The sequence below is a fragment of the Oncorhynchus masou genome, chromosome 17 (genome assembly GCF_036934945.1).
Source record: "Oncorhynchus masou masou isolate Uvic2021 chromosome 17, UVic_Omas_1.1, whole genome shotgun sequence".
Lineage (NCBI taxonomy): Eukaryota > Metazoa > Chordata > Actinopteri > Salmoniformes > Salmonidae > Oncorhynchus > Oncorhynchus masou.
The window spans coordinates 32,005,626-32,020,327 of NC_088228.1; positions in this window are offsets into that span (position 1 = coordinate 32,005,626).

A 14,702-nucleotide genomic window follows, 5' to 3' on the forward strand; every position below is an offset into this window, starting at 1 on the left:
GCGGAGGGGCAGGTTTCGGGTCGAGAGCCAGACCCTGTCCCCAGGTGCAAACACGGGGGCCTCACTGCGGTAACGGTCAGCGCTCTTCTTCTGCCTTTCACTTGCTTGGCGTAATGACTCTTGGACAGCCCTCCAGGTCTCCTTAGAGCGCTGCACCCACTCCTCCACCGCAGGAGCCTCAGTCTGGCTCTGATGCCACGGTGCCAGGACTGGCAGGTACCCCAACACGCACTCAAATGGTGACATGTTGGTAGAGGAGTGGCTTAGTGAGTTCTGGGCTATTTCTGCCCAGGGAATATATCTCGCCCACTCCCCTGGCCGGTCCTGGCAATACAACTGCAGAAACCTACCCACCTCCTGGTTCAGTAAGAAAATCCACCGATAGATGGGTCCACGGCCGTTGCGGAACGGGAAGAGGTTGTAATTTACCTCGTGACAGGTGTCTAGGAGCCTTACTCTGGGCGCACACCGAACAGGAGGAGACATAGAATCGCACATCCCTCCTCAAAGTGGGCCACCAGTACTTCCTCTGAAGACCTCGCACTGTCCTAAAAATACCTGGGTGACCCGACGAGGGTAGACAATGAGCCCATCAAATCAAATGATCACGAACAGCCAGCGGCACGTACCTACGACCCTCTGGACACTGTGGAGGCGCAAGTTCCTCCCTTAGCGCCCGCTCAATGTCCGCGTCCACATCCCATACTACTGGTGCCACCAGCTTAACTGCCGGAATGATGGGAGTAGGATCGATGGACCTGTCTTCAGTGTCATAGAGTCTTGACAGCGCGTCAGCCTTAGTGTTGAGGGAACCTGGTTTAGACGAGATAGTGAAATGAAATCTGGTGAAAAATATGGCCCACCTTGCCTGACGAGGATTCAGTCTCCTAGCTGATCGGATATACTCCAGGTTACGATGGTCAGTCCAGATAAGGAAAGTGTGCTTAGCCCCCTCAAGCCAGTGTCTCCACACCTTCAGGGCCTTAACCATAGCCAACAACTCCCTATCCCCCACATCATAATTCCGCTCCGCTGGCCCGAGTTTCTTCGAAAAAAAGGCACAGGGGCGGCGCTTCGGTGGCGCACCCGAACGCTGTGAGAGCACCGCTCCAACCCCAGCCTCGGATGCGTCCACCTCTACTATAAACGCCAAAGAAGGGTCCGGATGCGCCAACACCGACGCCTCAGTGAACATCGCCTTCAACTTACAAAAAGCTCCGTCCGCCTCTGCTGACCACTGTAAACGCTCCGGCCCCCCTTTCAGCAGTGAGGTAATAGGGGCAGCTACCTGAACAAAACCCCGGATAAACCTCCGGTAGTAATTGGCAAACCCCAAGAACCGCTGCACCTCCTTTACCGTGGTCGCAGTCGGCCAATTACGCACGGCCTTTACGCGGTCACCCTCCATTACCAACCCAGAGCTGGAAATGCGATAACCCAGGAAGGAAACTGGTCGTTTGGAAAACTCACATTTCTCCGCTTTCACATACAGGTCATGCTCCAGCAGTCGTCTAAGAACCTTGCGCACCAGAGATACATGCGCAGTGCGTGTAGCGGAGTAGATCAAAATATCGTAAATATACACCACTACACCCTGTCCGTGCAGGTCTCTGAGAATCTCATCCACGAAGGATTGAAATATAGCTGGAGCATTCTTTAAACCGTATGGCATGACGAGGTACTCATAATGGCCAGAAGTAGTGCTAAATGCAGTTTTCCACTCATCTCCATCCCGAATATGCACCAGATTATAAGCACTCCTGAGATCCAGTTTAGTGAAGAACTGCGCTCAGTGAAATGATTCCACTGCCGTAGCAATGAGAGGTAGTGGGTAACTAAAACCCACCGTGATGGAATTTAGACCTCTATAATCAATACATGGACGCAAACCACCATCTTTTTTCATCACAAAAAAGAAACTCGAAGAGACAGGTGACATGGAGGGCCGAATGTACCCCTGTCCCAGAGCCTCGGTGATATAAGTTTCCATAGCCACCGTCTCCTCCTGAGACAAAGGATACACATGACTCCTGGGGAGTGCAGCGTTACCCTGGAGGTTTATCACGCAATCCCCCTGCCTATGGGGTGGTAATTGGATCGCCTTCTTTTTACTGAAAACGATAGCCAAATCGTCATACTCAGCTGGAATGCGCACGGTGGAAACCTGGTCTGGAATCTCCACCGTTGTCGCACCGATGGAAACCCCTACACACCTGCCTGAACACTCATCAGACCACCCCTGGAGAGTTCCCTGTTTCCACGAAATCGTAGGATTATGAATAGCTAGCCAGGGAATCCCCAGCACCACTGGAAATGCAGGTGAATCAATAAGGAACAAACTCATTCGCTCCTTGTGATTCCCCTGCGTAATCATCTCCAACGAAATTGTGGCTTTCCTCACCAGCCCTGACCCTAATGGTCGACTATCTAAAGAGTGCACGGAATCCTCAACCTCTGAGCGAGTCCGCGATCTATAAAGTTTCCAGCTGCGCCTGAATCTACCAGTGCCTTATGCTGGAGAGAAGGAGAATAATTAAGGAAACAAATTAATAAGAACATGTGACCAACAGGAAACTCTGGGAGAGTGTGGTGCTTACTCACCTGGGGTGACCGAGGAGTGTTCTGCCTGCCTTCTCGATTCCCAGATGAATTCCTCCAGCACCGACCAGACGTGTGCCCTCTCCGGCCACAACTGGTACAGGAGGAGCTTCCTCCTCCGATCTCCCTAGACGCGGTCCCTCCTAGCTCCATCGGGATAGGAGCAGGAGGGTCAGGAGGTAGAACTGACAGGACCCTTTCAGAACGTCCGCGAGCAGCTAGCAGATGGTCCAACCGGATCGACAGGTCTATCAGTCCATCCAGGCTAAGTGTAGTGTCCCAACAGGCCAGCTCCCTGCGGACGTCCTCTCTCAGGCTACATCTGTAATGGTCTATCAGGGCCCTGTCGTTCCACCCTGCTCCAGCGGCCAAGGTCCGGAACTCCAGCGCGAAGTCCTGCGCGCTCCTCGTCCCCTGACTGAGATGGAACAATCTCTCACCCGCCGCTCGACCTTCTGGAGGGTGATCGAACACGGCCCTGAAACGGGTAATGGGTAATTGTCCTTCGGTGAGTCGGGCACGTTATAGACCGCATTAGCCCATTCCAGGGCTCTACCCGTAAGACATGTGATGAGGACCCACACTCTCTCCTCGTCCGAGGGAGCCGGCCGAACGGTGGCCAGGTAGAGGTCTAGTTGAAGCAGGAATCCCTGGCACCCTGTCGCTGCTCCATCGTACTCCCTCGGAGGCGTAATGCGCAGAGGGCTGGAACCGGATCCAGATGGGGGAGATGGTAGAGTTGCTGGTGGGAGGGTCGGTGGGGTAGTAGGGAGACCATTCATCTCCCAACGATCCATCCTCTCCATCATTTGATCCATCGCTGATCCTAGGCGATGGAGGATGGACGTGTGATGAAGGACTCTCTCCTCCATAGTGGGAAGAGGAGTGGTCGCTGCTCCTGCTGACTCCATATCGTGGTGCGGGCTTCTGTTTATGGCAAATGAGTGAGGAGGTGTGGAGTCAGGCGCAGAGAGCAAAAGATGTGGGAAAAAACACGCTTTAATGTCCCGGAAAAATAACATGAACAAAAGTAGGAAAACAAATGATCAGAAATATTAACGGACAGCGCGAAACCCAAAATACAAACAAAATACACTCAAACATAGAACAGACGAACAAGCCCGCACAAAACAGAAGCGGGCTGAACAAACTATATATAACCCTACCCTAACAACCAAACAGGAAACAGTTGATACCAATCAGACAAAACCAAAGGAACACAGAACAACGGATCGGTGATAGCTAGTAGACCGGCAACGACGACCGCCGAGTGCCACCCGAACAAGAAGGGGAGTCACCTTCGGTAATATTCGTGACAACCCTTGGGTACAGATACCTTGAAAACAAGGTTCAGGGAAGATAAGATCATTGAGCCCTGCTAGCTTGCTATCTGTCAGCTTTAGGTACAATGCCTTCAGAAAGTGGTCATAGACGTTGACTTATTCCACATTTTGTTGTGTTATAGCCTAGAATTCAAAAAGGATTAAATATATGTTTTTCTCTCACCCACCTCCACACAATACCACATAATGACAGTGGCATGTTACAAAAAAGGCTAATTTATTGAACATGAAATACAGAAATATCTAATTTACATAAGTATTCACACCCCTGAGTCAATAGATGTTAGAAATACCTTTGGCAGCGATTACAGCTGTGAGTCTTTCTGGGTAAGTCTCTAGAGTTTTGCACACCTGGATTGTACAATAGTTGCACATTATTCTTTTTAAAATTCATCAAGCTCTGTTAAGTTGGTTGTTGCTCATTGCTAAACAGCTATTTTCAAGTCTTTCCATAGATTTTCAAGCCGATTTGAGTCGAAATTGTAACTATGTCACTCAGGAACATTCAATGACGTCTTGGTAAGCAACTCCAGTGTATATTTGGCCTTGTGTTTTAGACTATTGTCATGCTGAAAGGTGCATTTGTCTCCCAGTGGCTGTTGGAAAGCAGACAGAACCAGGTTTTCCACTAGGATTTTGCCTGTGCTTAGTTCTATTCCGTTTCTTTTTATCCAAAAAACTCCCTAGTCCTTGCCGATAACAAGCATACATATAACACGATGCAGCTACCACCATGCTTGAAAACATGAAGAGTGGTACTCAGTGGTGATTTGTGTTAGATTTTCACCAAACATAACACTTTGTATTCAGGACATAAATATTAATTTCTTAGCCAATTTGTTTTATGTCTTACTATAGTGCCTTATTGCAAACAGGATGCATGTTTGTAATATTTTTTATTCTGTACAGGTTTCCTTCTTTTCATTCTGTCATTTAGGTTAGTATTATGGATTAACTACATTGTTGTTGATCCATACTCTGTTTTCTCCTATCACAGCCATTCAACTCTGTAATGGTTCTAAAGTCACCCTTGGCCTCATGGTGAAATCCCTGAGCGGTTTCCTTCCTTTCCGGCAACTGAGTTAGGAAGGACGCGTGTGTCTTTGTAGTGACTGGGTGTATTGATACACCATCCAGTGTAATTTAATAACTTCACCATACTCAAATGGATATTCAATGTCTGCTTTTTTTACCCATCTACCAATAGGTGCCCTTCTTTGTGAGGCATTGGAAAACCTTCCTGGTTTTTGTGGTTTGCAGGGGTTAGGGTTAGGGTTCCTGGTTTGCAGGGGCGTGCCGTGGTTCTGGGGCCTGGGCCTTCAGTGAAGTCCTACACAGTCCCACCCAAACTAATCTACCTCTTATTACCATCATTATGATACCATGGCTCTAGACACTATACATTTAGACAGAAACGCAGTATAACCAGGCTTTGCTTCACCTTGAAATTGAAATTTCTATTCCGAGAATTGCAGGGGAAGAGTACAATACAGTACAGTTCAACTAATAGGCAAGAACATAGTCGAGTGCAACAGAGTTATATTAATATTCTTCTTCTATCCATTTCTGGTCCACAAACTTGGAGCTTTAAGTCCCCCCCCCCCCCAAAAAAAATACAATGTGTTCACTAAACAGCGCATTGTCGCACCCAAAGCAGTTTCACCGTGATGATAAAGATATAGGGACTTTTCCCTTCAAAATCAGTCATAGCATACATTACAGTCAGTTCTGTTTTTAGCTTGGATAGGTCGAACAGTGTTCCGTGACTCTCTGTTAAGCTGGAGAAGGCTGTTTGCTGGATTTTTTTCCGGTAGGTCTGAAAGTGCTGGGGGTCCAGGAGGGAGAGAAACATACATTTTTCGTGGTCTTGAAACCTGTTTTGTATCTGGCAAAGAATGTTGTCCAGAATATTGCTGTGGAGTTGTTGGTAGTATGTGCGAGGGTCTCCTTGTGCTGGGCCTCTGCGTGCGCTGGGTGAACTTGAGATGCGCGCTGTCATCGTAGATTTGACTGAACCTGCGCCTCTCTCGCTCAATTGTGTCACAAAACTCGTTCACCCTTGTCAGGCAGAATTGTACATCCAAAGTTTGTTTCTGTAGAATTCCAAAAAGCACATCCGAATAAGTAAAAATCCTGTTGAATGTTTCAAGCAAAAAACAAAACTCAAAATCATCCAAACGTGCATTAAATCCATCAGCCATAAGCACAGTATCCCCGTCATGGTCATCATGATGTTCCAGTAAGTGGTTAAACAGCTCCTTTAGGGCAACTCTCTTTTCAAAGACTGCATTGACCAATCTAGATGTATATTGCCACCTCGTTGGTGCAACCTTAGGAAGACAACGCTTGCAGATGTCATCCAGCAGTTGAAAAATGCTGCAAGGCCATTGAGGTTGGCAAAGAAGACCTTGCATTCTTTAAGCTTTGAGGCTCCTTGAGTCAGTACTAAATGTAGTCGATGTGCATAACAGTGAATGAATAAGGCCATCGGTGCCCTCTCCTTAACTTTAGCCTGCACCCCATTGAGTCCAGATGCCATGAATGCCGCGCCATCAAAACACTGTGCCACAACTTTATCCAGACTACATTCATTTTCCTCCAAGAAACGGAAAATAAGAGCGGCAATGTCATCAGCTCGCTTGCCGCTTGTCACATCTTCAAATCGGATAAATCGCTCCTCGCAGGATGAGTGAGAGCTGTGCTGCATTTCCCACATCTGTTGTCTCGTCCACCATAACAGCAACAAAGGGAGCTTTTTTAATCTCCATTTTGATCTCTTCTCCCATCACTTTAGCAATAGCATAAATTAGGTCATTTTGTATTTTGCCTGACGTCCCAATGAACACTTTGTTAGTGGACAGGTGGTATTTTAAATCTCTGTTGCTTTCAGAAAGAAAAGAAAGAAGCTCCACGTAGTTCCCTTTGTTTGTGGAGTCAGCACTTTCATCGTGTCCCCTAAATGAAAGTTCCTGTTTACCCAAAAACATGACACAATCAATGAGTCTTTTCAATATTTCCCTATTTTTCTTCACCTTTTCATTGTGCAGCTCCGTTGCCCTGCGCGCTTGTTCGTTGAACTGTAGATCCACTCAGGTGTCCCCAAAAGTTTTCAAAAGCACCATTGCTTGAAAGTGCCCAGCCGTACTTTGGTGTCTCGTTGCTGCCTTGCTTAGACAACTCAAGTTTGCAAAGCCAGTGTGGCTCCAAACACCAAATTGATCACTTGCAAATAATAGGCATTCCCAGCAGTACAGTTTGCAGTGCTTCTCGGAGCCTGTGAGCCATTGATAGCGCTCGTAGTTGGAACTTTGAAAGTGGCGAACGAACCCCTTTCCCACCTGTGACAGGCTTTGTAGCGTCGGCGTCGGGCGACCTCTCCTTACAATGTCTAACTTTTCTTGAAAAGTTCGTCTTGAGAATGGCGTTATAATTATATCCTCGACCAAATCAATATCTTCTCCTCCTTCCGCCATTGTGGGTTGGAAAAACAGCTTAGTAGTACGCAAATTAATTTGTTTATCAAATTCAGTTTCCTAGTTCTAGTATTCTGCATATACCTGCCCATAGGACCTGCCTCTCAATATTGGTAATCCAATCAAAAGACGAGCACGCACTACGCCTGCTAGCTGGCTCCTGTGTAGCACTGGAGCCAGCCAGCAGACGTACAATAGCCAACTCTAAAGCTGATTGGTTGACACTAAAGTTTCATTTCCATTCACTTTAAGCTACAAGCGCCCGCACTGTTGATTCTGACGGCCTGAGGGCAGATTTTAGACCCCTGGCAACACATGATGGCTGAATATGATTGGATAAAAGATCTAACATAAAGACCAGCCCTCCAAATCTCAACCTGGGGCTGGAAGCAGTGCAACCAAGAGGAAAGCTATGAAATGAAGATTATAACTCTTACTCTGGGGAATAATTTAATACATATTTGTGGGAAAATATATTTAAAAAAATATATATCTCCTGCTGATGTTTTTAGGCCAGCAAAGAAGGCCTTGCTGGCCCTGACGGCCCACCACTGTATGTTTGAAATTCACTGCTCGACCTTAATTAATTGTGTGGGGTACAGAGATGAGTTAGTAATTCAAAAACATGTTAAACACTATTATTGCACACAGTGAGTCCATGCATCTTATTATGTGACTTGTTTCCAAATGTTTCCAAACGTATTTAGGCTTGACATAACGGGTTTTCATACTTATTGACTCAAGACATTTTGTAAACATTTCTAAAAACATAATTCCACTTTGATATTTTGGGATACTGTGTGTAGGGCAGTGGCACAGCATCTCAATTTAATCAATTTTGTATGCCAATTTTAGAAAACTGCTAATCCTAAAAAACCTTAACAAATTGTATGGAAAGTATATTCTGCAGATGTTAACTAAGCTAGCTAGCTAGCTAGCCTAGTTGGTAGGCCTACCAAAAACCACAGCTAACATTTACTAGCTAGCTAGCTAGTTAGTTTTTGGTATTCTGCTGGACAATTTAGGTAGTTGGCTACCTACCTATGCTAAATTGTCCAGCACAATTTCTGTATCGAAAAGCAAAACAAATTACATGGGAAAACTTACCTTCCCTGTCCTATGTGGATGTTTTTGTCTCATCTACAACACTGTTTCTTTTGCGGCAATCTCTTATGTCTGGATTTTGCACTCAACCTTTTTTTAGATCCTAGTTATTTGCACACTGTCACTATGATACCCATGTCAACATAAAGTGTGATTGCATTCGAGGACATCAATATTTCGAGCACGTTGTGCAGATGGGAAGATCTTGACATGAAGCCTTAATAATAAATAAATAAATGCACCAATCCATCACGTCCACCAGTGAGAATGTTCTTCTACCATGTAACCCTTGCAAAAGGTTACATTATGAAATAAGAGGTTGTCTTATGACCATTTTAAGTGCATTTATAAACCATTATTGGAACCTGGTAATATTAGGATGTAGGATGGGACATAAACTTAACAACCTCAATTACTAATTTATCTGATCAGGGGATTCACTAGGAATAGAAACAAATTCACTGGGAATACAACAAAGTTTGGTCCAACTCAGATGTTAGGTTCTATATTTATTGAATATTATATGAATCTTATAAAATAAATTTGCTAATTTGGGTGCAATCATTTGTTGTCACGACTTCCGCCGAAGTTGGCTCCCCTGCCTGTTCGGGCGGTGCTCGGCGGTCGTCGTCACCGTCCTACTAGTCACTACCGATCCCTTTTTCATTTGTCTGTTGGTTTTGTCTTATTAGTTTCACCTGTGTGTATTTTAGTTTAATTAGCGTCCTTATATATAGTAGGTTGTTCCGCCCTTGTTTTGTGCGGGATTGTTTTTTGTTACTCTGTTGTATGGTGGTTTTCGTGTGTTTATTCTCCGGACTATTTTGGTCCTGTGTTTTGGGCTGGTCAGTTGTATGCGCCCTGTGTGTTGGCGTGACCGTTTTTTGTGCGCCGGAGAATAAATTGACAATCTACTGAACCCTGCTCTCTGCGCCTGATTCCACCCACCACTCCTAGTAAAACGTGACATTTGTCTTAATTTCTCAGAGATCAAAATATATTTCCACAAAATAATTTCCCGGGAATTCTAGTCTTATCTGTTTCTAATGACAGAAACAATTTCAGAACAATCTGAAATGGTGGGTGTCGAAATCCAATTTGTTGTGCTTTTTGATGTGGAACGATCCAGGATCTATTGTTTCTCAGCTCCCAATACGTGACCTTTCTTACATTAAGATTGCATTTTAAAGAGACCGCTAGCTGTTGTAGATCCATGCTTATTTAAACCCTTTTTTAAAAATCTTAATGAGCACCTTTTGGTTCTTCCTGCTTGGCTGGTTTAATCTCTAGCCTACTGTAAATGTAATTGTATTTTTTTTCAAACCACCTCTGCTTGCCTTGTCTCCCCTTGTGTACTAGTCATTACAGCTGGGGTAAACACATAGGCAGTATTGTTCTAAAGCCTTGTATTGAATTACATCCATACCCCATCCATCATCGTCTGTTATGACAAACCAGTGTGTGATGGGATGGTTCATCTCTGCACTCTGTGTCATAACAGAAGGCCATACATAACAATTGACAACCAATAACATCTAGAATGCAGACATTTCCGTATCCACTCACTGTTCATATTGGCAGCAGCAGGAACATATTAGTTTGCAAAGGGTGAATTGGAATGAACTCACAAAGGAAAAGAGAGAGAGAGAGAGGGAGAGCAACAATTTGGCTATTAACAATCAGGTTAAGATTAAGGAGAATGTTCCACATGAGCTGCCCATGCAGATTACATATAGAGAAATCTTATTGTTTTATTGTTTTAGGTCCAATTGCAGTGTAGAAATTATGAAGGTTGTAAAAATACCAAAACGAATTGAGGTAGATGTTTTTTTTTTTTTAAGCCGACAGATTAAATCTTCTTACCCATTGAGATGTACCTGAAGGCCATAATGGGCTTTACTGGTGCTGAGTACAGATGGTAGTAGGAGAGATAAAACCCTGCTATGTGCCAGGGAGAAATCCTTGCCTTTTTGGAGACCATCTGTTTTCTGAGATCTGATGACTCGGAAAACAGGTGGTCTCCAAAAGCTGTCATTGATTAAATTTCCACGACATGACATTGTGTTTAAATGTTTGGCAAATGGTACCGTTTAATTCCACAGTGCAGTGGACTTACAAATCAACAAATAAATCATTCACACCAAATTAGTGAGTGGTTTTAGTATAGATTTGTAGTTTCCACTTAATTGTATCTGTTTCCTTGGGATTCATTAAAACAAGCACTAGGAATCATAGATGCCACTTGTCATTCTGATAATATATAGCCTTCAGTCTTCAGGGCCTCAACCAAAAGCCAACAATACTCAATGAAATGTTAAATTTGAGAGGTCACAAGTATATTTTGAGTTAATTGCACAGGTCAGTGGACCTGGAGTTAGGTCAGAGACGTGTCCTTAGTTACCAGAGCTCAGAGGTATAATCAGCTGTGGAGTTAAGATATATTATTTTCCAGCTGCTGCTCTGCTGGCCCAGCCATCTTCCACATGGGTGCTTGTAAACTTTTAACCTGTCCTTTTTATTGGGGGTCAAGAATGCCAGGAACCCATCTGCATTGTCAACCCTGTGTAAAAAAAGAGAGAAAGAAAAACATTGACAAGGATTGTCTTTGTAATAGCCAGATGTGCCCCAAGATTAGAATAAGTACATTTATCTGTTTCTCTGTTTTTGTATGTTGTCATTTAGGAAGTATTTCCTTCATTTGGTTTATTGTTGTAAGTTACAGCTGTAACCTTTATGCTGACAGTTTACCAAGAGGCATGATACATTTATACATTTTGTGTTTTTGTGTTAGGTTTTTTCGTAGCCTAATTATTACCAATTGTTCTTTATGAGGTCCTGGAATTGACATATTTTGTAAATCAAACAAATAACAATTGACTTAATATAGTATTATTTGGAATTCATTAGGAATTAAGTAAAATTACACACAGTAGGTACATTTTAGACTTTTGGCCTTGTTAGTGGCCAAGCCCCACCTACAAAATGCAGCATGAAAGCAAAGGGAGATAAGGTAGGGAGAGAGAAAGATAGGGAGTGAAAGAAAGATTGGTTGGAGGGGGGAAGTGGTGGTGGAGGGGGTGATGTGAGAGAGGAGAGGAGGCTAAAAAGATGTGGGAGTGAGTGGTAAAGAAACAAGACAGCTGGAACGGTAGGGTAATATGTTTTCAGAGGGAGGGAGGGAGGGAGGGAGGGGGCCAAACTGACTGTTTGTACTGTATTAGAGAGTATGACACAGTTGCAAAATTGGATCATTTTAGCCAATCGGACAAAGGCCCTGGCCCCTACCCCCTCTGAATGAAGATGTCAAAGGTCGCTGACCTCTTCCATTTCTAGGCATTGATCCCTCCGCTGGAGGTGGGGTTTCTTTCCTCCTTCAAGCAAAGCACTCACAGATCAGCTGTTATACAGTATTTTAGTTTCTTACACCAGAATATTCTTCACAACATGGTATGTTGTTGACAGCATATATTATACAGTATATTTTATATTTAGAGACTGGACAATGGGACTGTGTAATAGACAGGTAAGCCTCAAAGTGCAAAGACTAACTGTATAGCGCGAAAAATAAGGGTTCAAAGCCTGTTTCTCCTGTTTGACATTTTTCCCAAATCCATTTGTAGTTAGTTGTAAGTGGGTATTTATGGGTGGAAACAACTTTGTATTGAACTCGACTCTCGTCTTTCCGTACTCGGACAGAACTCCATCCCATATGGTGTTTCTCACCAAAAACACTGTCAGTCCTGTCTACTGAAAATCCTTGATTGCTTGATGGCTGAAACTATCTTTGTCATAAAGAGGCTGACCATTCCAGTAATCAATAATGCCATATAATTCATACAATGCAACTGAGGGGTATACGACAAAGCAGGATTAATGAGTTAGCCAGCTAAACTTAGATATGTGTTGTTGGTTGTTGAGTCAATTAGACTATGCCCATATCAAGCTTGTCTTTCCAAAAAAATAAGAAGTTATTTCGGAATATTTAGTTAGATAGCTAACTCATTGATCTTGCTTTGGAGTAGACCCCTTTATTCTTATCAACTGTTCTTAGCAATGAGCTAGGTCACTGCTGTTCCAAATTTCTGTCTGACCATGAAGTTGTTGTGCTGGGTCTGGGTGCGAGCCCACTTCACTCCCTGGTATTTACGATGGGCCAAACAGTGAAGGGGAAACCTCTATGGACGAGCTGAAACACCTCCCAGCAACAACCCTCCTCTCACTCAGCGCTGAGCTGTTGACAAGGCTTTTATGATGTATGGGACAGGAGGAACATTAAGACAGCTAGAACACGCAGTACGTAATACAAACCCGAAGATCCTAGTCTGTTTATGAGGGAAGTGGAAAAGCAGACTGGGAAAAGACGTCAATTCAGCGTTGATTCAATGCAATTTCATTGGAATGACGTGGAAACAACGTTGGTTCACCCAATGTGTGCCCAGTGAGAGTGGAGTCTCTGCACACTTCAGTCAGATGTAATTTCAGTTTTAGTTTGCTTTGTCAGAGCTTTGTCAGAGCATCAGTTTGTGGGGCACCATATTCTCTACAGTGTACAACTACTAGCCAGAACCTCATGCACTATAGGACCAGGCTCCGTTACAGACACCCCTTTGACTGAGTGAGTCTGTGTCCATGGACTGTAGTGATGAACGGCAGTGATGGATGTCACTTCCTGTTGTCCTGCTGGTTATCTCAGGTCCTGACATGAAGGACAGCACCTTATCTCTCATCACTGTAATCCCTGTCCATCCCCCACCACCCTCCCCACGTCCACCCTCTCACACCCCATTCCTCCCCTCTCATCATCCTCCTCCTCAGCAGCTTTTCTGAAGGCTATCCCTCCCATCTTCCCCCTCAAATCCTCCAGGCGTCCACATGCTTCCCAGCCAAAACAGTTCGGTAGAGTTTGAATATATTATGACGACATTTTGTGATGTTTTTGTTCGTTTTGGTCATCGGTGAGGGTTTTTTCAGCTGTTCGGTCACGCAACATTTTTTTTTTAGAGGCAAGCCGAAGTTCAGAACCGAAATGTAATAAAAGTGTGTGGTTGTGTAGACAGATTTGAAGGTGTTATGCCAGGTGCAGCGAAATGCTTGTGTTACTAGCTCCAACAGTACAGTAGAATGTCTTGTGTTACAAGCTCCAACAGTACAGTAGAATGTCTTGTGCTACTAGCTCCAACAGTGCAGTAGAATGTATTGTGTTACTAGATCCAACAGTACAGTAGAATGTCTTGTGTTACTAGCTCCAACAGTACAGTAGAATGTCTTGTGTTACCAGCTCCAACAGGCCAGTAGAATGTCTTGTGTTAATAGCTCCCAACAGTACAGTAGAATGTCTTGTGTTACTATTTCCAACAGGGCTGTAGAATGTCTTGTGTTATTAGCTCCAACAGTACAGTAGAATGTCTTGTGTTACTAGCTCCAACAGGTCAGTGGAATGTCTTGTGTTACTAGCGCCAACGGGGCAGTAGAATGTCTTGTGTTACTAGCTCCAACAGTACACTAGAATGTCTTGTGTTACAAGCTCCAACAGTACAGTATAATGTATTGTGTTACAAGCTCCAACATTGCAGTAGAATGTCTTGTGTTACTAGCTCCAGCAATACAGTCGAATGGCTTGTGTTACTAGCTCCAACAGTATATTAGAATGTCTTGTGTTACTAGCTTCAACACGCCAGTAGAATGTCTTGTGTTACTAGCTCCAACAGGCCAGTAGAATTTCTTGTGTTACTAGCTCCAACAGTACAGTAGAATGTCTTGTGTTACTATTTCCAACAGGGCTGTAGAATGTCTTGTGTTAATAGCTCCAACAGTACAGTAGAATGTCTTGTGTTAATAGCTCCAACAGTACAGTAGAATGTCTTGTGTTGCGAGCTTCAACAGGCCAGTAGAATGTCTTGTGTTACTAGCTCCAACAGTACAATATAATGTCTTGTGTTACCAGCTTCAACAGGCCAGTAGAATGTATTGTGTTACTTGTTCCAACAGTACAGTAGAATGTCTTGTGATACTAGCTCCAACAGTACAGTATAATGTCTTGTGTTACCAGCTTCAACAGGCCAGTAGAATGTCTTGTGTTACTAGCTCCAACAGTACAGTAGAATGTCTTGTGTTACTAGCTTCAACAGGCCAGTAGAATGTCATGTGCTACTTGCTCCAACAGTACAGTAGAATGTCTTGTGTT